Source organism: Ranitomeya variabilis, chromosome 1 (genome assembly GCF_051348905.1).
Source record: "Ranitomeya variabilis isolate aRanVar5 chromosome 1, aRanVar5.hap1, whole genome shotgun sequence".
Lineage (NCBI taxonomy): Eukaryota > Metazoa > Chordata > Amphibia > Anura > Dendrobatidae > Ranitomeya > Ranitomeya variabilis.
The window spans coordinates 1,167,392,968-1,167,413,651 of record NC_135232.1 but is presented as its reverse complement, the minus strand read 5'-3'; the positions used below and the strand labels follow the sequence as shown (position 1 = coordinate 1,167,413,651).

The window sequence follows — 20,684 nt, the reverse complement described above, 5'->3', positions numbered from 1 at the left end:
AGAAGGGCGGAAGTAAGGGGAGAAGGGCGGAAGTAAGGGGAGAAGGGCGGAAGTAAGGGGAGAAGGGCGGAAGATGAAGCGAATCTGACAGGTGAGACCCCAGTGGTGTCGGAGGAGCGGCCGAGGGGCTGCAGGAGGAGTGCGGTACCGCTCCGCACAGGCAGAGGACCTGCGGGGGCGGCCGGACGCTGCGCGGTGCGGAGGGGGGAGGGGAGACCAGAGCTCGTCAGGAGGCTGAGGGGAGGAGGGGGGGGGCGAGTGCAGGGGGGTCACAGCTGTGTATGGACCGACCACATATATATATATACACCCCCCGCATATATATATATATATATATATATATATATATACACCCCATATGTATATACACCCCCATATATATATACTAGATTGTGGCCCGATTCTAATGCATCAGGTATTCTAGAATATGCATGTCCCCGTAGTATATGGACAATGATGATCCCAGAATTCACAGCAGACTGTGCCCGTCGCTGATTGGTCGAGGCCTGTGGGCCTCGACCAATCAGAGACGCGGGATTTCCAGGTCAGACAGACAGACAGAAAAACCCTTAGACAATTATATATATAGATATATATATATATATATATATATATATATATATATATATATATATACACACACCCCCATATATATATACAGTATGTTCCAAATTATTATGCAAATGACATTTTTCTCTGATTTTCCTAAATGGTTGGTGCAAATGACAGTCAGTCTAATAAGTCATCACCCGTTAGATTATACATCAAATTTTATTGAAGAAACCTCCCAATGATAACAGTATAATCTCCACAATGAATAAAACCCCACAATGCACTGCTCCATGTTATTAGGCCCAGTAGAATTTCTAAACATTTGATATAAAGAACTGAAAAGTCTCATTTGTGGAATCTGCAGCATTAGGAGGTCACATTCACTGAACAAAAACGCTATTTACCTCCAGAACCTCCTAACAGGCCAAGTTACATGTAACATAGGAGCCTTCTTTGATGTCACCTTCACAATTCTTGCCTCCATTGGACTTGTGAGTTTTTGGAGAGTTTCTTGTATTTCTTCCCTCCCAGAGCTGCTGTTGTGATGTGATCGGCCTCCCACCCTCATAGATCTTTTGCTTGATGATCCTCTAAAGGTTCTCTATAGGGTTGAGGTCAGGGGAAGATGGTGGCCACACCAGGAGTTTATCTCCTTTTATGCCCATAGCAGCCAATGACTCAGGTTTTCTTTGCAGCATGAGATGGGCATTGTCAGCATGAAGATGATTTTGCTCCTGAAGGCACGTTTCTGCTTTTTAGACCATGGAAGAAAGTTGTCAGTCAGAAACGCTATATACTTTGCTGAGGTCATTTTCACACCTTCAGGAACCTTAAAGGGCCCTACCAGCTGTTTCTCCATGATTCTGGCCCCACAACATGACTCCTTCACCTCCTCGCTGATGTTGCAGCCTTGTTGGGACATGGTGGCCATCCACCAACCATCCACTACTCCATCCATCTGGACCATCCAGGGTTGCTCAACACTTATAAGTAAACAAGACTGTTTGGAAATTAGTCTTCATGTATGTCTGGGCCCAATACAACCATTTCTGCTTGTGAACACTGTTTAAGGGTGGCCGAATAGTAGGTTTATGCACCACAGCAAGCCTTTGAAGGATCCTACACCTTGAGGTTCGAGGGACTCCAGAGGCACCAGCAGCTTCAAATATCTGTTTGCTGCTTTGTAATGGTGTTTTAGCAGCTGCTCTCTTAACCCCTTCATGACCGTGGGATTTTCCGTTTTCCCGTGTTCGTTTTTCGCTCCCCTCTTTCCCAGAGCCATAACTTTTTTATTTTTTCGTCAATTTGGCCATGTGAGGGCTTATTTTTTGCAGGATGAGTTGTACTTTTGAACGATACCATTGGTTTTAGCATGCCATGTAACAAAAAACGGGAAAAAAATTCCAAGTGTGATGAAATTGCAAAAAAGTGCCATCCCACACTTGTTTTTTGTTTGGCTTTTTTGCTAGGTTCACCAAATGCTAAAACTGACCTGCCGTTATGATTCTCCAGGTCAGTACGAGTTCATAGACGCCTAACATGACTAGGTTATTTTTTATCTAAGTGGTGAAAAAAATTCCAAACTTTGCTAAAAAAAATAAATAATTGCGCCATTTTCCGATACTCGTAGCGTCTCCAATTTTCATGATCTGGGGTCGGGCGAGGGCTTATTTTTTGCGTGCCATGCTGGCGTTTTTAATGATAGCATTTTGGTGCAGATACGTTCTTTTGATCGCCCGTTATTGCATTTTAATGCAATGTCGCGGCGACCAAAAAAACAAAATTCTGGCGTTTCGAATTTTTTTCTCGTTACGCCGTTTAGCGATCAGGTTAATGCTTTGTTTTTATTGATAGATCGGGCGATTCTGAACGCGGCGATACCAAATATGTGTAGGTTTGATTTTTTTTTTATTGATTTGTTTTGATTGGGGCGAAAGGGGGGTGATTTAAACTTTTATATTTTTTTTAATTTTTTTCACATTTTTTTAAACTTTTTTTCTTTACTTTTGCCATGCTTCTATAGCCTCCATGGGAGACTAGAAGCAGGCACAGCCCGATCGCCTCTGCTACATAGCAGCGATCTGCTGTTCGCTGCTATGTAGTAGAAAATCAGGTGTGCTGTGAGCGCCGACCACAGGGGGGCGCTCACAGCTACCGGCGATCAGTAACCATAGAGGTCTCAAGGACCTCAGCATCGCCGACCTCCGATCATGTGACGGGGGTCGGCGATGCGATCATTTCCGGCCACCTGGCCAGAAGAGCAGGTTAAATGCCGCTGTCTGCGTTTGACAGCGGCATTTAACTAGTTAATAGGCGCGGACAGATCGCGATTCTGCCCGCTCCTATTACGGGCACATGTTAGCTGTTCAAAACAGCTGACATGTCCCGGCTTTGATGCCTGCTCACCGCCGGAGCCTGCATCAAAGTGGGGGATCTGACCTCGGACGTACTATCCCGTCTGAGGTCAGAAAGGGGTTAATCCGATGAACTTGCCTGGCAGAAACCTTCCTCATTATGCCTTTATCAGCACAAACACATCTGTGCTCAGATACAGCCACAAATCTCTTCACAGTACGATGATCACACTTAAGTTTTCAGGAAATTTCTAATGTTTTCATCTTTTGACCAAGGCATTGCACTATTTGATGCTTTTCGGCAGTAACATAGTAACATAGTTAGTAAGGCCGAAAAAAGCCATTTGTCCATCCAGTTCAGCCTATATTCCATCATAATAAATCCCCAGATCTACGTCCTTCTACAGAACCTAATAATTGTATGATACAATATTGTTCTGCTCCAGGAAGACATCCAGGCCTCTCTTGAACCCCTCAACTGAGTTCGCCATCACCACCTCCTCAGGCAAGCAATTCCAGATTCTCACTGCCCTAACAGTAAAGAATCCTCTTCTATTTTGGTGGAAAAACCTTCTCTCCTCCAGACGCAAAGAATGCCCCCTTGTGCCCGTCACCTTCCTTGTTATAAACAGATCCTCAGCGAGATATTTGTATTGTCCCCTTATGTACTTATACATGGTTATTAGATCGCCCCTCAGTCGTCTTTTTTCTAGACTAAATAATCCTAATTTGGCTAATCTATCTGGGTATTGTAGTTCTCCCATCCCCTTTATTAATTTTGTTGCCCTCCTTTGTACTCTCTCTAGTTCCATTATATCCTTCCTGAGCACCGGTGCCCAAAACTGTACACAGTACTCCATGTGCGGTCTAACTAGGGATTTGTACAGAGGCAGTATAATGCTCTCATCATGTGTATCCACACCTCTTTTAATGCACCCCATGATCCTGTTTGCCTTGGCAGCTGCTGCCTGGCACTGGCTGCTCCAGGTAAGTTTATCATTAACTAGGATCCCCAAGTCCTTCTCCCTGTCAGATTTACCCAGTGGTTTCCCATTCAGTGTGTAATGGTGATATTGATTCCTTCTTCCCATGTGTATAACCTTACATTTATCATTGTTAAACCTCATCTGCCACCTTTCAGCCCAAGTTTCCAACTTATCCAGATCCATCTGTAGCAGAATACTATCTTCTCTTGTATTAACTGCTTTACATAGTTTTGTATCATCTGCAAATATCAATATTTTACTGTGTAAACCTTCTACCAGATCATTAATGAATATGTTGAAGAGAACAGGTCCCAATACCGACCCCTGCGGTACCCCACTGGTCACAGCGACCCAGTTAGAGACTATACCATTTATAACCACCCTCTGCTTTCTATCACTAAGCCAGTTACTAACCCATTTACACACATTTTCCCCCAGACCAAGCATTCTCATTTTGTGTACCAACCTCTTGTGCGGTACGGTATCAAACGCTTTGGAAAAATCGAGATATACCACGTCCAATGACTCACCGTGGTCCAGCCTATAGCTTACCTCTTCCTAAAAACTGATTAGATTGGTTTGACATGAGCGATTTCTCATAAACCCATGCTGATATGGAGTTAAATAGTTATTCTCATTGAGATAATCCAGAATAACATCCTTCAGAAACCCTTCAAATATTTTACCAACAGTAGAGGTTAGACTTACTGGCCGATAATTTCCAGGTTCACTTTTAGAGCCCTTTTTGAATATTGGCACATTTGCTATGCGCCAGTCCTGCGGAACAGACCCCGTCGCTATAGAGTCCCTAAAAATAAGAAATAATGGTTTATCTATTACATTACTTAGTTCTCTCAGTACTCGTGGGTGTATGCCATCCGGACCCGGAGATTTCTCTATTTTAATCTTATTTAGCCGGTTTCGCACCTCTTCTTGGGTTAGATTGGTGACCCTTAATATAGGGTTTTCATTGTTTCTTGGGATTTCACCTAGCATTTCATTTTCCATCGTGAATACCGTGGAGAAGAAGGTGTTTAATATGTTAGCTTTTTCCTCGTCATCTACAATCATTCTTTCCTCACTATTTTTTAAGGGGCCTACATTTTCAGTTTTTATTCTTTTACTATTGATATAGTTGAAGAACAGTTTGGGATTAGTTTTACTCTCCTTAGCAATGTGCTTCTCTGTTTCCTTTTTGGCAGCTTTAATTAGTTTTTTAGATAAAGTATTTTTCTCCCTATAGTTTTTTAGAGCTTCAATGGCGCCATCCTGCTTTAGTAGTGCAAATGCTTTCTTTTTACTGTTAATTGCCTGTCTTACTTCTTTGTTTAGCCACATTGGGTTTTTCCTATTTCTAGTCCTTTTATTCCCACAAGGTATAAACCGCTTACACTGCCTATTTAGGATGTTCTTAAACATTTTCCATTTATTATCTGTATTCTTATTTCTGAGGATATTGTCCCAGTCTACCAGATTAAGGGCATCTCTAAGCTGGTCAAACCTTGCCTTCCTAAAGTTCAGTGTTTTTGTGACTCCCTGACAAGTCCCCCTAGTGAAAGACAGGTGAAACTGTACAATATTGTGGTCGCTATTTCCTAGATGCCCGACCACCTGCAGATTTGTTATTCTGTCAGGTCTATTAGATAGTATTAGGTCTAAAAGTGCTGCTCCTCTGGTTGGATTCTGCACCAATTGTGAAAGATAATTTTTCTTGGTTATTAGCAGAAACCTGTTGCCTTTATGGGTTTCACAGGTTTCTGTTTCCCAGTTAATATCCGGGTAGTTAAAGTCCCCCATAACCAGGACCTCATTATGGGTTGCAGCTTCATCTATCTGCTTTAGAAGTAGACTTTCCATGATTTCTGTTATATTTGGGGGTTTGTAACAGACCCCAATGAGAATTTTGTTACCATTTTTCCCTCCATGAATTTCGACCCATATGGACTCGACATCCTCATTCCCTTCGCTAATATCCTCCCTTAACCCCTTCACCCCCAAGGGTGGTTTGCACGTTAATGACCGGGCCAATTTTTACAATTCTGACCACTGTCCCTTTATGAGGTTATAACTCTGGAACGCTTCAACGGATCCCGGTGATTCTGACAATGTTTTCTCGTGACATATTGTACTTCATGATAGTGGTAATTTTCCAACTTTGAATTTTTATGCAATTAAATCACAGTGATATGTCACACAAAATACTTAATAAGTAACATTTCCCACATGTCTGCTTTACATCAGCACAATTTTGGAACCAAAATTTTTTTTTGTTAGGGAGTTATAAGGGTTAAAAGTTGACCAGCAATTTCTCATTTTTACAACACCATTTTTTTTTAGGGACCACATCTCATTTGAAGTCATTTTGAGGGGTCTATATGATAGAAAATACCCAAGTGTGACACCATTCTAAAAACTGCACCCCTCAAGGTGCTCAAAACCACATTCAAGAAGTTTATTAACCCTTCTGGTGCTTCACAGGAATTTTTGGAATGTTTAAATAAAAATGAGCATTTAAAACTTTTTTTTCACACAAAATTTACTTCAGCTCCAATTTGTTTTATTTTACCAATAAAATGGACCCCAAAAGATGTTGTACAATTTGTCCTGAGTACGCGGATACCCCATATGTGGGGGTAAACCACTGTTTGGGCGCATGACAGAGCTCGGAAGCGAAGGAGCGCCATTTGACTTTTCAATGCAAAATTGACTGGAATTGAGATGGGACGCCATGTTGCGTTTGGGGAGCCCCTGATGTGCCTAAACATTGAAACCCCCCACAAGTGACACCATTTTGGAAAGTAGACCCCCTAAGGAGCTTATCTAGAGGTGTGGTGAGCACTTTGACTCACCAAGTGCTTCACAGAAGTTTATAATGCAGAACCGTAAAAATAAAAAATCATATTTTTTCACAAAAATGATCTTTTCGCCCCCAATTTTTTATTTTCCCAAGGGTAAGAGAAGAAATTGGACCACAAAAGTTGTACAATTTGTCCTGAGTATGCTGATACCCCATATGTGGGGGTAAACCACTGTTTGGGCGCATGGGAGAGCTCGGAAGGGAAGGAGCGCCGTTTGACTTTTCAATGCAAAATTGACAGGAATTGAGATGGGACGCCATGTTTCGTTTGGAGAGCCACTAATGTGTCTAAACATTGAAACCCCCCACAAGTGACACCATTTTGGAAAGTAGACCCCCTAAGGAACTCATCTAGATGTGTTGTGAGAATTTTGAACCCTCAAGTGTTTCACTACAGTTTATAACGCATAGCCGTGAAAATAAAAAAAAAAAATTTCCCCCCCAAAATTATTTTTTAGCCCCCAGTTTTGTATTTCCCCAAGGGTAACAGGAGAAATTGGACCCCAAAAGTTGTACAATTTGTTCTAAGTACGCTGATACCCCATATGTTGGGGTAAACCCCTGTTTGGGCGCACGGGAGAGCTCGGAAGGGAAGGAGCACTGTTTTACTTTTTCAACGCAGAATTGGCTGAAATTGAGATCGGACGCCATGTCGCGTTTGGAGAGCCCCTGATGTGCCTAAACAGTGGAAACCCCCCAATTATAACTGAAACCCTAATCCAAACACATCCCTAACCCTAATCCCAACGGTAACCCTAACCACACCTCTAACCCAGACACACCCCTAACCCTAATCCCAACCCTATTCCCAACCGTAGATGTAATCCTAACCGTAACTTTAGCCCCAACCCTAACCCTAACTTTAGCCCCAACCCTAACCCTAGCCCCAACCCTAACCCTAGCCCCAACCCTAGCCCTAACCCTAATGGTAAAATGGAAATAAATAAATTTTTTAATTTTTTTTTATTTTTGCCTAACTAAGGGGTTTGATTTACTTTTATAGCGGGTTTTTTAGCGGATTTTTATGATTGGCAGCTGTCACACACTGAAAGAAGCTTTTTATTGCAAAAAATATTTTTTGCGTTACCACATTTTGAGAGCTATAATTTTTCCATATTTGAGTCCACAGAGTCATGTGAGGTCTTGTTTTTTGCGGAACGAGTTGACGTTTTTATTGGTAACATGCTCGGGCACGGGAGATTTTTTGATCGCTTTTTATTCCGATTTTTGTGAGGCAGAATGACCAAAAACCAGCTATTCATGAATTTCTTTTGGGGGAAACGTTTATACCGTTCCGCGTTTGGTAAAATTGATAAAGCAGTTTTATTCGTCGGGTCAGTACGATTACAGCGATACCTCATCTATATCATTTTTTTTATGTTTTGGCGCTTTTATACGATAAAAACTATTTTATAGAAAAAATAATTATTTTGGCATCGCTTTATTCTGAGGACTATAACTTTTTTATTTTTTCGCTGATGATGCTTTATGGCGGCTCGTTTTTTGTGGGACAAGATGATGTTTGCAGCGGTACCATGGTTATTTATATCCGTCCTTTTGATCGCGTGTTATTCCACTTTTTGTTTGGCGGTATGATAATAAAGCGTTGTTTTTTTGCCTCTTTTTTTTTTTTTTTACGGTGTTCACTGAAGGGGTTAACTAGTGATAGTTTTATAGGTCGGGTCGTTATGGACACAGCGATACTAAATATGTGTACTTTTATTGTTTGATTTTTTTTTTAATTTAGATAAAGAAATGTATTTATGGGAATTATTTTTTAAAATTATTTATTTAGGAATTTTTTTTTAATTTTTTTTTTTTTACACATGTGGAAATTTTTTTTTTCTACTTTGTCCCAGGGGGGGACATCACAGATCGGTGATCTGACAGTGTGCACAGCACTCTGTCAGATTACCAATCTGACTTCCAGTGCTGCAGGCTTACCAGAGCCTGGTCTGCACCCGGAAGTAATCCCTGCAGGACCCGGATGTAGCCCCGCGGCCATTTTGGATCTGGGGCCTGCAGGGATAGGAGGTAGGAGACCCTCGCAGCAACACGATCACATCGCGTTGCTCCGGGGGTCTCAGGGAAGCCCGCAGGGAGCCCCCTCCCTTCGCGATGCTTCCCTGTACCGCCGGCACACCGCGATCATGTTTGTTCGCGGTGTGCCGGGGGTTAATGTGCCGGGGGCGGTCCGTGACCACTCCTGGCACATAGTGCCGGATGTCAGCTGCGATAGGCAGCGGACACCCGGCCGCGATCGTGCTGGACGTACTATTCCGTCCTTGGGAATTAGGGCCCACCCCACATGGACGGAATAGTACGTCCAATGGCAGAAAGGGGTTAAAGTGGACTTTAGACAAGACTTTACATAGAGACAAACCCCTCCTCCTCTCCGATTTTTACGATCCTTTCTAAACAGACTGTAACCCTGTAAGTTAACTGCCCAGTCATAGCTTTCATCTAACCATGTCTCGGTTATTCCCACTATGTCAAAGTTACCTGTAGATATTTCTGCTTCTAGTTCTTCCATCTTGTTTGTCAGGCTTCTGGTGTTTGCGAGCATGCAGTGTAGAGGATTTTGTTTTGTTCCAATCTCCTCGCTGTGGATTGTTTTAGAAATGTTCTTACCTCCCTTCTGAGTATGTTTTCCTGGGTCTTCTTTGTTCGAGTCTAATGTTTTTCTTCCCGTCCCCAATTCTTCTAGTTTAACGCCCTCCTGATGAGTGTAGCGAGTCTTCTGGCGAATGTGTTTCCCAGGTTTGTTGAGGTGTAGTCCGTCTCTGGCGAGGAGTCCATCGTACAAGTAATTCACACCGTGGTCCAGGAATCTGAATCCTTGTTGTCTGCACCATCGTCTTAGCCAGTTGTTCGCATCAAGGATCCTGTTCCATCTCCTGGTGCCATGCCCGTCTACTGGAAGGATAGAAGAAAAAACTACCTGTGCATCCTGTTCCTTTACTTTCTTCCCCAACTCTTCAAAGTCCTTGCAGATTGTCGGTAGGTCCTTCCTTGCCGTGTCATTGGTGCCAACATGTATCAGCAGAAATGGGTGGACGTCCTTGGAGCTGAAGAGCTTTGGTATCCTATCGGTCACATCCTTGATCATCGCACCTGGAAGGCAGCATACTTCTCTTGCGGTTATGTCCGGTCTGCAGATGGCTGCTTCTGTGCCTCTCAGTAGTGAGTCTCCCACCACCACCACTCTTCGTTGCTTCTTGGCTGTAATTTTTGTTGTCACTTGTTGCTGTGTACCCTTTTCTTTTTTGCTTGCTGGTAGTGCTTCATCCTTAGGTGTGCCATCTTCATCCTCTACAAAGATTTGATATCGGTTCTTCAGTTGTGTGGTTGGTGATTTCTCCATGGTCTTCTTGGTTCTTTTGGTCACATGCTTCCACTCATCTGCTTTTGGAGGTTCTCTGACACTTTTTTCACCTTCTGTGACCAGTAGAGATGCTTCTGTTCTGTCTAGGAAGTCTTCATTCTCTTTGATGAGTTTCAAAGTTGCTATTCTTTCTTCCAGACCCCGCACCTTTTCTTCTAAAAGGGCCACTAGTCTACACTTCTGACAGGTGAAATTGGATTCTTCTTCTGGTCGATCTGTGAACATGTAGCACATGCTGCAGCTCACCATGTAGGTTGTCACATCTGCCATGTTGCTCCTAGATTCTGCTGACTTGCTGTGTGTTTTCCTTCTTGTGTAATCTACTCAGCCAAGCTTTCTTGCAATAATGTCCTACAGGCAAAAATTTGCGTGCCGTAAGGCGCGCGGTTTGGTGATGCTTTCCAAGCAGCTGGTCCCGGCTGTACCCAACGATCTTCTTGCTGAGGGAGACTCTTCACTTTTCCCAGAAGGCACCTGGAATATGCAAATTATTCTCAAGCTTGAATCCCTGGTTTGGTGATGCTTTCCAAGCAGCTGGTCCCGGCTGTACCCAACGATCTTCTTGCTGAGGGAGACTTTTCGCTTTTCCCAGAAGGCACCTGGAATATGCAAATTATTCTCAAGCTTGAATCCCTGGTTTGGTGATGCTTTCCAAGCAGCTGGTCCCGGCTGTACCCAACGATCTTCTTGCTGAGGGAGACTCTTCGCTTTTCCCAGAAGGCACCTGGAATATGCAAATTATTCTCCTCAAGCTTGAATCCCCGATTTGGTGATGCTTTCCAAGCAGCTGGTCCCGGCTGTACCCAACGATCTTCTTGCTGAGGGAGACTCTTCGCTTTTCCCAGAAGGCACCTGGAATATGCAAATTATTCTCCTCAAGCTTGAATCCCTGGTTTGGTGATGCTTTCCAAGCAGCTGGTCCCGGCTGTACCCAACGATCTTCTTGCTGAGGGAGACTCTTCGCTTTTCCCAGAAGGCACCTGGAATATGCAAATTATTCTCCTCAAGCTTGAATTGAATATATATACACCCCCATATATATATATACACTCCCATATGTATATATACACCCCCATATATATATATATATATATACACCCCTATATATAGATTCAAGATTCAAAGAAGCTTTATTGGCAGGACCAAATGCACATCAGTTTTGCCAAAGCAAGTGTATAAAGGCAATAGGGATAGGGACTGTGGGGATGTTGGGTAGGAGCTGTAGGGGAGGTGGATGGGGGCAGATCCAGGGTAGGGGCTATAGTCCATGGCATAGGGGAGGTGGATTGGGGCAGATCCAGGGTGGGGGCTATAGTCCATGGCATAGGGGAGGTGGATGGGGGCAGATCCAGGGTGGGGGCTATAGTCCATGGTATAGTGGAGGTGGATGGGGGCAGATCCATTGTGGGGGCTATAGTCCATGGCATAGGGAAGGTGGATGGGGGCAGATCCAGGGTGGGGGCTATAGTCCATGGCATAGGGGAGGTGGATGGGGCAGATCCAGGGTGGGGGCTATAGTCCATGGCATAGGGGAGGTGGATGGGGGCAGATCCAGGGTGGGGGCTATAGTCCATGGTATAGTGGAGGTGGATGGGGGCAGATCCATTGTGGGGGCTATAGTCCATGGCATAGGGAAGGTGGATGGGGGCAGATCCAGGGTGGGGGCTATAGTCCATGGCATAGGGGAGGTGGATGGGGGCAGATCCAGGGTGGGGGCTATAGTCCATGGCATAGGGGAGGTGGATGGGGCAGATCCAGGGTGGGGGCTATAGTCCATGGCATAGGGGAGGTGGATGGGGGCAGATCCATTGTGGGGGCTATAGTCCATGGCATCATAGTTCTCTTTCTCGCAGTCTATGACATTCGCTCACATACCGCGCTGCTATCTCCACTGCTCTCTCTTCTTCTCCCAGCAGGATATATGTTTTCTCTTCCTCCTTCATGGTGATGAAGTCCGGGAAGAGATGTGAGAGTCTCCTGAAGTGAGTGTCCCTCACTGCTGAGTATTTGGAGCAGTGTAGCAGGAAGTGGGTTTCGTCCTCTATGGCCTCCTGATCACAGTGTTGGCACAGTCTTTCCTCCCTGGGCTTGTAGTTCTGCCTGTGTCGGCCACATTCGATGGCCAGACTGTGGGCACTGAGTCTATATCGGCTCAGGATCTGGCGGTCTCTGGGGTCCGGGAGTTTCTCCAGATATGGGGCCAGTCTGTAGTCTCTCTGTAGACTCCGGTACGTGTTCAGTTTCTGTGAGTTGTTGATATCATTCTTCCAGTCACTGACATACCTCTCCTGACCTTCTTCTGCCGTCTTCCTGATTCCGGCTTTTGTCAGGTTGTTGTGATTGGTGTTCTGGTCCGGTTGGGTTTGGCTGGGCTGTTCCGAGGGTTCTGGTTTTTCTGTTTCACCTACATGTATCAGGGCTTTATGGTGATGGGAGCTTGGATTGCTCCTATGCAGGTGAGCCCGGAATGACAGCGCCCTCTTTAGAACTGTTAGGTGTAGAGGGAATCTGCCCAGCTCGGCCCGACAAGCACTGTTGGAGGTGCTCCGGTGGACCTGGAGAAGGTGCTTGCAGAATTCCAGGTGGAATATTTCTGTTGGACTGGAATCCCACCTTGACCAGTCTGGGTAGGTGTGGGGACCCCAGACTTCGCTGCCATACAGGAGGATTGGGGCGATGATGGAGTCGAAGATTTTTAGCCAGACCCTCACTGGTGGCTTCAGATGGTAGAGTTTCCTTTGGATGGCATAGAAGGTTTTGCAGGCCTTGTCTTTCAGGGTCTCTATGGCTTGTTTGAAGCTCCCTGACCGGTGAATCTCTAGGCCCAGGTAGGTATATTTGTCTGTTCCTGTGAGGTTGCAGTTGTTGAGGACAAATGATGGGTGCTGGTCTGATTTTCTCTTTCTCCTCTGGAACACCATGGTGTTGGTTTTCTTTAGGTTGACCGGTAGAGCCCAGGTGGAGCTGAATTCCTCTAGGATTTTCAGGTTGTCCTGGAGGCCTTTCTCGGTTGGTGACAGCAGCAGCAGGTCATCTGCATACAGCAGGAATTTCACCTGCGTGTCGTGGAGGGTGAGACCTGGTGCTGAGGAGGATTCCAGGACGGTAGCCAGCTCGTTGATGTAAATGTTGAAGAGTGTTGGACTTAGGCTGCAGCCTTGTCTGACCCCGCGGTTCTGCTGGAAATAAGCCGTTCTTCTGCCGTTCACACTCACGCTGCAGCGGTTCTCGGTGTAGGAGCTTTTGATGACATCGTAGGTCTTTCCTCCTATTCCGCTCTCCAGCAGTTTCAGGAATAAGCCCGGGTGCCACACTGAATCAAAGGCCTTTTTAAAGTCCACAAAGCAGGCGTATATCTTCCCATTCTTTGTATTGTAGACGTGTTTCTGAATGAGGCTGTGCAGAGTGTAGATGTGGTCAGTGGTTCAGTGGTTTGGCATCAACCCTGCTTGGCTCTTGCTGAGGACGTTGTGCTCGGTGAGGATCCCCTTGTTCAGGAGACCGTTGAACAGTTTTCCCAGGTTGCTGCTGATACATATACACTCACCGGCCACTTTATTAGGTACACCATGCTAGTAACGGGTTGGACCCCCTTTTGCCTTCAGAACTGCCTCAATTCTTCGTGGCATAGATTCAACAAGGTGCTGGAAGCATTCCTCAGAGATTTTGGTCCATATTGACATGATGGCATCACACAGTTGCCGCAGATTTGTCGGCTGCACATCCCAAAGATGCTCCATACAAGGCAGGATGGATCCATGCTTTCATGTTGTTTACGCCAAATTCTGACCCTACCATCCGAATGTTGCAGCAGAAATCGAGACTCATCAGACCAAGCAACGTTTTTCCAATCTTCTACTGTCCAATTTCGATGAGCTTGTACAAATTGTAGCCTCAGTTTCCTGTTCTTAGCTGAAAGGAGTGGTACCCGGTGTGGTCTTCAGCTGCTGTAGCCCATCTGCCTCAAAGTTCGACGCACTGTGCGTTCAGAGATGCTCTTAGGCCTACCTTGGTTGTAACGGGTGGCGATTTGAGTCACTGTTGCCTTTCTATCAGCTCGAACCAGTCTGCCCATTCTCCTCTGACCTCTGGCATCAACAAGGCATTTCCGCCCACAGAACTGCCGCTCACTGGATTTTTTTTCTTTTTCGGACCATTCTCTGTAAACCCTAGAGATGGTTGTGCGTGAAAATCCCAGTAGATCAGCAGTTTCTGAAATACTCAGACCAGCCCTTCTGGCACCAACAACCATGCCACGTTCAAAGGCACTCAAATCACCTTTCTTCCCCATACTGATGCTCGGTTTGAACTGCGGGAGATTGTCTTGACCATGTCTACATGCCTAAATGCACTGAGTTGTGATTGGCTGATTAGAAATTAAGTGTTAACAAGAAGTTGGACAGGTGTACCTAATAAAGTGGCCAGTGAGTGTGTATATATATATATATATATATATATATATATATATATATATATATATATATATATATATATATATACACCCCCATATATATATATACACCTATATATATATATATATATATATATATATATATATATATATATATACACACACACACCCCTATATATATATATATATATATATATATATATATATATATACACACACACCCCCATATATATATATACACACCCCTATATATGTACACCCTGCATATATATATACACCCCCATATATACACACCCCCATATATACACACCCCCATATATATATACACCCCCATATATATACACCCCCATATATATATACACACCCCCATATATATATACATCCCCATATATACAAACCCTCATATATATATACACCCCCATATATATATATATATATATATATATATATATATATATATATATATATACACCCCCATATATATATACACCCCCATATATATACACCCCCATATATATACACCCCCATATATATACACCCCCATATATATATACACCCCATATATATATACACCCCCATATATATACACCCCCATATATACACCCCCATATATATATACACCCCCACATATATATACACCCCCATATATATATACACCCCCATATATATATACACCCCCATATATATATACACGCCCGCATATATATACACCCCCATATATATATATACACCCCCGCATATATATATACACTCCCCGCATATATATACACCCCCCGCATATATATACACCGCCCGCATATATATACACCCCCCGCATATATATATACCCCCCGCATATATATACACCCCCTTATATATATACCCCCCGCATATATATACACCCCCTTATATATATACACCCCCATATATATATACACCCCCTTATATATATACACCCCCATATATATATACACCCCTGCATATATATACACCCCCATATATATACACCCCCCGCATATATATACACCCCCGCATATATACACCCCCATATATATACACCCCCGCATATATATACACCCCCATATATATATATATATATATACCCCCCGCATATATATACACCCCCCATATATATACACCCCCGCATATATATACCCCCCATATATATATACACCCCCGCATATATATATACACCCCCCTGCATATATATACACCCCCGCATATATATACACCCCCGCATATATATACACCCCCGCATATATATATACACCCCCATATATATATACACCCCCGCATATATATACACCCCCCGCATATATATTTACCCTCCGCATATATATATATATATATATATATACACCCCCCATATATATATACACCCCCTGCATATATATACACCCCCCGCATATATGTATATACACCCCCCATATATATATATATATACACCCCCTGCATATATATACACCCCCCGCATATATGTATATACACCCCCCATATATATATACACCCCCTGCATATATATACACCCCCCACATACAGTGCCTACAAGTAGTATTCAACCCCCTGCAGATTTATCAGGTTTACACATTTGGAATTAACTTGGCATTGTGACATTTGGACTGTAGATCAGCCTGGAAGTGTGAAATGCACTGCAGCAAAAAAGAATGTTATTTCTTTGTTTATTTATTTTTTTAAATTGTGAAAAGTCTTTTCAGAGGGTAATTTATTATTCAACCCCTCAACCCACCAGAATTGTGTTTGGTTCCCCTAAAGTATTAAGAAGTAGTTCAGGCACAAAGAACAATGAGCTTCACATGTTTGGATTAATTATCTCTTTTTCCAGCCTTTTCTGACTATTTAAGACCCTCCCCAAACTTGTGAACAGCACTCATACATGGTCAACATGGGAAAGACAAAGGAGCATTCCAAGGCCATCAGAGACAAGATCGTGGAGGGTCACAAGGCTGGCAAGGGGTACAAAACCCTTTCCAAGGAGTTGGGCCTACCTGTCTCCACTGTTGGGAGCATCATCCGGAAGTGGAAGGCTTATGGAACTACTGTTAGCCTTCCACGGCCTGGACAGCCTTTGAAAGTTTCCTCCCGTGCCGAGGCCAGGCTTGTCCGAAGAGTCAAGGCTAACCCAAGGACAACAAGGAAGGAGCTCCGGGAAGATCTCATGGCAGTGGGGACATTGTTTTCAGTCAATACCATAAGTAACGTACTCCACCGCAATGGTCTCCGTTCCAGACAAGCCCGTAAGGTACCTTTACTTTCAAAGCGTCATGTCAAGGCTCGTCTACAGTTTGCTCATGATCACTTGGAGGACTCTGAGACTGACTGGTTCAAGGTTCTCTGGTCTGATGAGACCAAGATCGAGATCTTTGGTGCCAACCACACACGTGACGTTTGGAGACTGGATGGCACTGCATACGACCCCAAGAATACCATCCCTACAGTCAAGCATGGTGGTGGCAGCATCATGCTGTGGGGCTGTTTCTCAGCCAAGGGGCCTGGCCATCTGGTCCGCATCCATGGGAAGATGGATAGCACAGCCTACCTGGAGATTTTGGCCAAGAACCTCCGCTCCTCCATCAAGGATCTTAAGATGGGTCATCATTTCATCTTCCAACAAGACAACGACCCAAAGCACACAGCCAAGAAAACCAAGGCCTGGTTCAAGAGGCAAAAAATCAAGGTGTTGCAGTGGCCTAGTCAGTCTCCTGACCTTAACCCAATTGAAAACTTGTGGAAGGAGCTCAAGATTAAAGTCCACATGAGACACCCAAAGAACCTAGATAACTTGGAGAAGATCTGTATGGAGGAGTGGGCCAAGATAACTTCAGAGACCTGTGCCGGCCTGATCAGGTCTTATAAAAGACGATTATTAGCTGTAATTGCAAACAAAGGTTATTCCACAAAATATTAAACCTAGGGGTTGAATAATAATTGACCCACACTTTTATGTTTAAAATTTATAAAAATTTAACTGAGCAACAAAACTTTTTGGTTTGTAAGATTTATGCATCTGTTAATAAATCCTGCTCTTGTTTGAAGGCTCTAACTTATTTGCATCTTATTAAACCTGCTAAATCTGCAGGGGGTTGAATACTACTTGTAGGCACTGTATATATACACCCCCGCATATATATATACACCCCCTGCATATATGTATATACACCCCCATATATATATATATATACACCCCCTGCATATATATACACCCCCCGCATATATGTATATACACCCGCATATATGTATATACACCCCCCATATATATATACACCCCCTGCATATATATACACCCCCTGCATATATATACACCCCCCGCATATATATACACCCCCCGCATATATATACACCCCCCATATATATATACACCCCCCTGCATATATATACACCCCCGCATATATATACACCCCCATATATATATACACCCCCGCATATATATACACCCCCGCATATATATACACCCCCGCATATATATACACCCCCCGCATATATATACACCCCCCGCATATATATTTACCCTCCGCATATATATATATATATACACACCCCCTGCATATATATATACACCCCCCGCATATATGTATATACACCCCCATATATATATACACCCCCTGCATATATATATACACCCCCGCATATATGTATATACACCCCCTGCATATATATACACCCTCCGCATATATATACCCCCCCCGCATATATATATACACCCCCATATATATATATATATACACCCCCTGCATATATATACACCCTCCGCATATATGTATATACACCCCATATATATATATATACACCCCCCATATATATATACACCCCCTGCATATATATACACCCCCCGCATATATGTATATACACCCCCCATATATATATATATATATATATATATATATACACCCCCTGCATATATATACACCCCCCGCATATATATACACCCCCCGCATATATATACACCCCCCGCATATATATACACCCCCCGCATATATATACACCCCCGCATATATGTATATACACCCCCTGCATATATATACACCCCCCGCATATATATACACCCCCGCATATATGTATATACACCCCCCTGCATATATATACACCCCCTGCATATATATATACACCGCCCGCATATATGTATATACACCCCCCACATATATATACACCCCCGCATATATATACACCCCCCGCATATATATACACCCCCATATATATATACACCCCCCTGCATATATATACACCCCCGCATATATATATACACCGCCCGCATATATGTATATACACCCCCCACATATATATACACCCCCGCATATATATACACCCCCGCATATATATACACCCCCCATATATATATACACCCCCATATATATATACACCCCCGCATATATATACACCCCCCGCATATATATATACACCCCCATATATATATACACCCCCGCATATATACACCCCCGCATATATATACACCCGCCGCATATATATACACCCCCCGCATATATATACACCCCCCGCATATATATACACCCCCCGCATATATATACACCCCCCGCATATATATTTACCCTCCGCATATATATATATATATATATATATATACACCCCCCATATATATATATACACCCCCCGCATATATATACACCCCCCGCATATATATTTACCCTCCGCATATATATATATATATATATACACCCCCCATATATATATATACACCCCCCGCATATATGTATATACACCCCCCATATATATATATATATATATATATATATATATACACCCCCTGCATATATATACACCCCCCGCATATATGTATATACACCCCCCATATATATATATACACCCCCCACATATATATACACCCCCGCATATATGTATATACACCCCCATATATATATACACCCCCTGCATATATGTATATACACCCCCTATATATATATATATATATATATATATATATATATATACACACCCCCTGCATATATGTATATACACCCCCATATATATATACACCCCCTGCATATATATACACCCCCCGCATATATATACACCCGCCGCATATATGTATATACACCCCCCATATATATACACCCCCTGCATATATATACACCCCCCGCATATATATACACCCCCCGCATATATATACACCCCCACATATATGTATATACACCCCCTGCATATATATACACCCCCCGCATATATATACACCCCCGCATATATGTATATACACCCCCCTGCATATATGTATATACACCCCCTGCATATATATACACCCCCGCATATATATACACCCCCCGCATATATATACACCCCCCCGCATATATGTATATACACTCCCCGCATGTATATACACTCCCCGCATATATATATACAGCCTGCATATATATACACCCCCCTGCATATATATACACCCCCCATATATATGTATATACACCATTCAATTCAATTCAGTGAAGCTTTATTGGCAGGACCAAATAAACATCAGTTTTGCCAAAGCACAAGTACAGTAGGGACTGTGGGTCCAATGGATGGGGTACAGGGTGGGGGCTATAGTCCATGGCATAGGGGAGGTGGATGGGGGCAGATCAAGGGTGGGGGCTATAGTCCATGGCATAGGGGAGGTGGATGGGGGCAGATCAAGGGTGGGGGCTATAGTCCATGGCATAGGGGAGGTGGATGGGGGCAGATCCATTGTGGGGGCTATAGTCCATGGCATAGGGGAGGTGGATGGGGGCAGATCCATTGTGGGGGCTATAGTCCATGGCATAGGGGAGGTGGATGGGGGCAGATCCAGGGTGGGGGCTATAGTCCATGGCATAGGGGAGGTGGATGGGGGCAGATCCATTGTGGGGGCTATAGTCCATGGCATAGGGGAGGTGGATGGGGGCAGATCCATTGTGGGGGCTATAGTCCATGGCATAGGGGAGGTGGATGGGGGCAGATCCAGGGTGGGGGCTATAGTCCATGGCATAGGGGAGGTGGATGGGGGCAGATCCATTGTGGGGGCTATAGTCCATGGCATAGGGAAGGTGGATGGGGGCAGATCCATTGTGGGGGCTATAGTCCATGGCATAGGGGAGGTGGATGGGGGCAGATCCAGGGTGGGGGCTATAGTCCATGGCATAGGGGAGGTGGATGGGGGCAGATCCATTGTGGGGGCTATAGT

At 43.9% G+C, this 20,684-nt stretch overlaps 1 protein-coding gene across 4 annotated transcripts in view; it reads left to right on the top strand.

Moving 5' to 3' along the window:
* DQX1 (DEAQ-box RNA dependent ATPase 1) overlaps positions 1-20,684 on the top strand; it is a 108,862-nt gene that overhangs the window by 137 nt on the left and 88,041 nt on the right. For 2 of the 4 annotated variants that reach the window (XR_013220134.1, XM_077280477.1), the window contains exon 1: positions 6-91. The exons of 1 other annotated variant lie outside the window; for it this stretch is intronic. The gene's annotated coding sequence lies outside the window, so the exon portion shown is untranslated. Of the gene's footprint in view, positions 1-5; positions 92-20,684 lie in introns of those variants that run through there. One more of the 4 variants, XM_077280480.1, reaches the window with a different exon arrangement.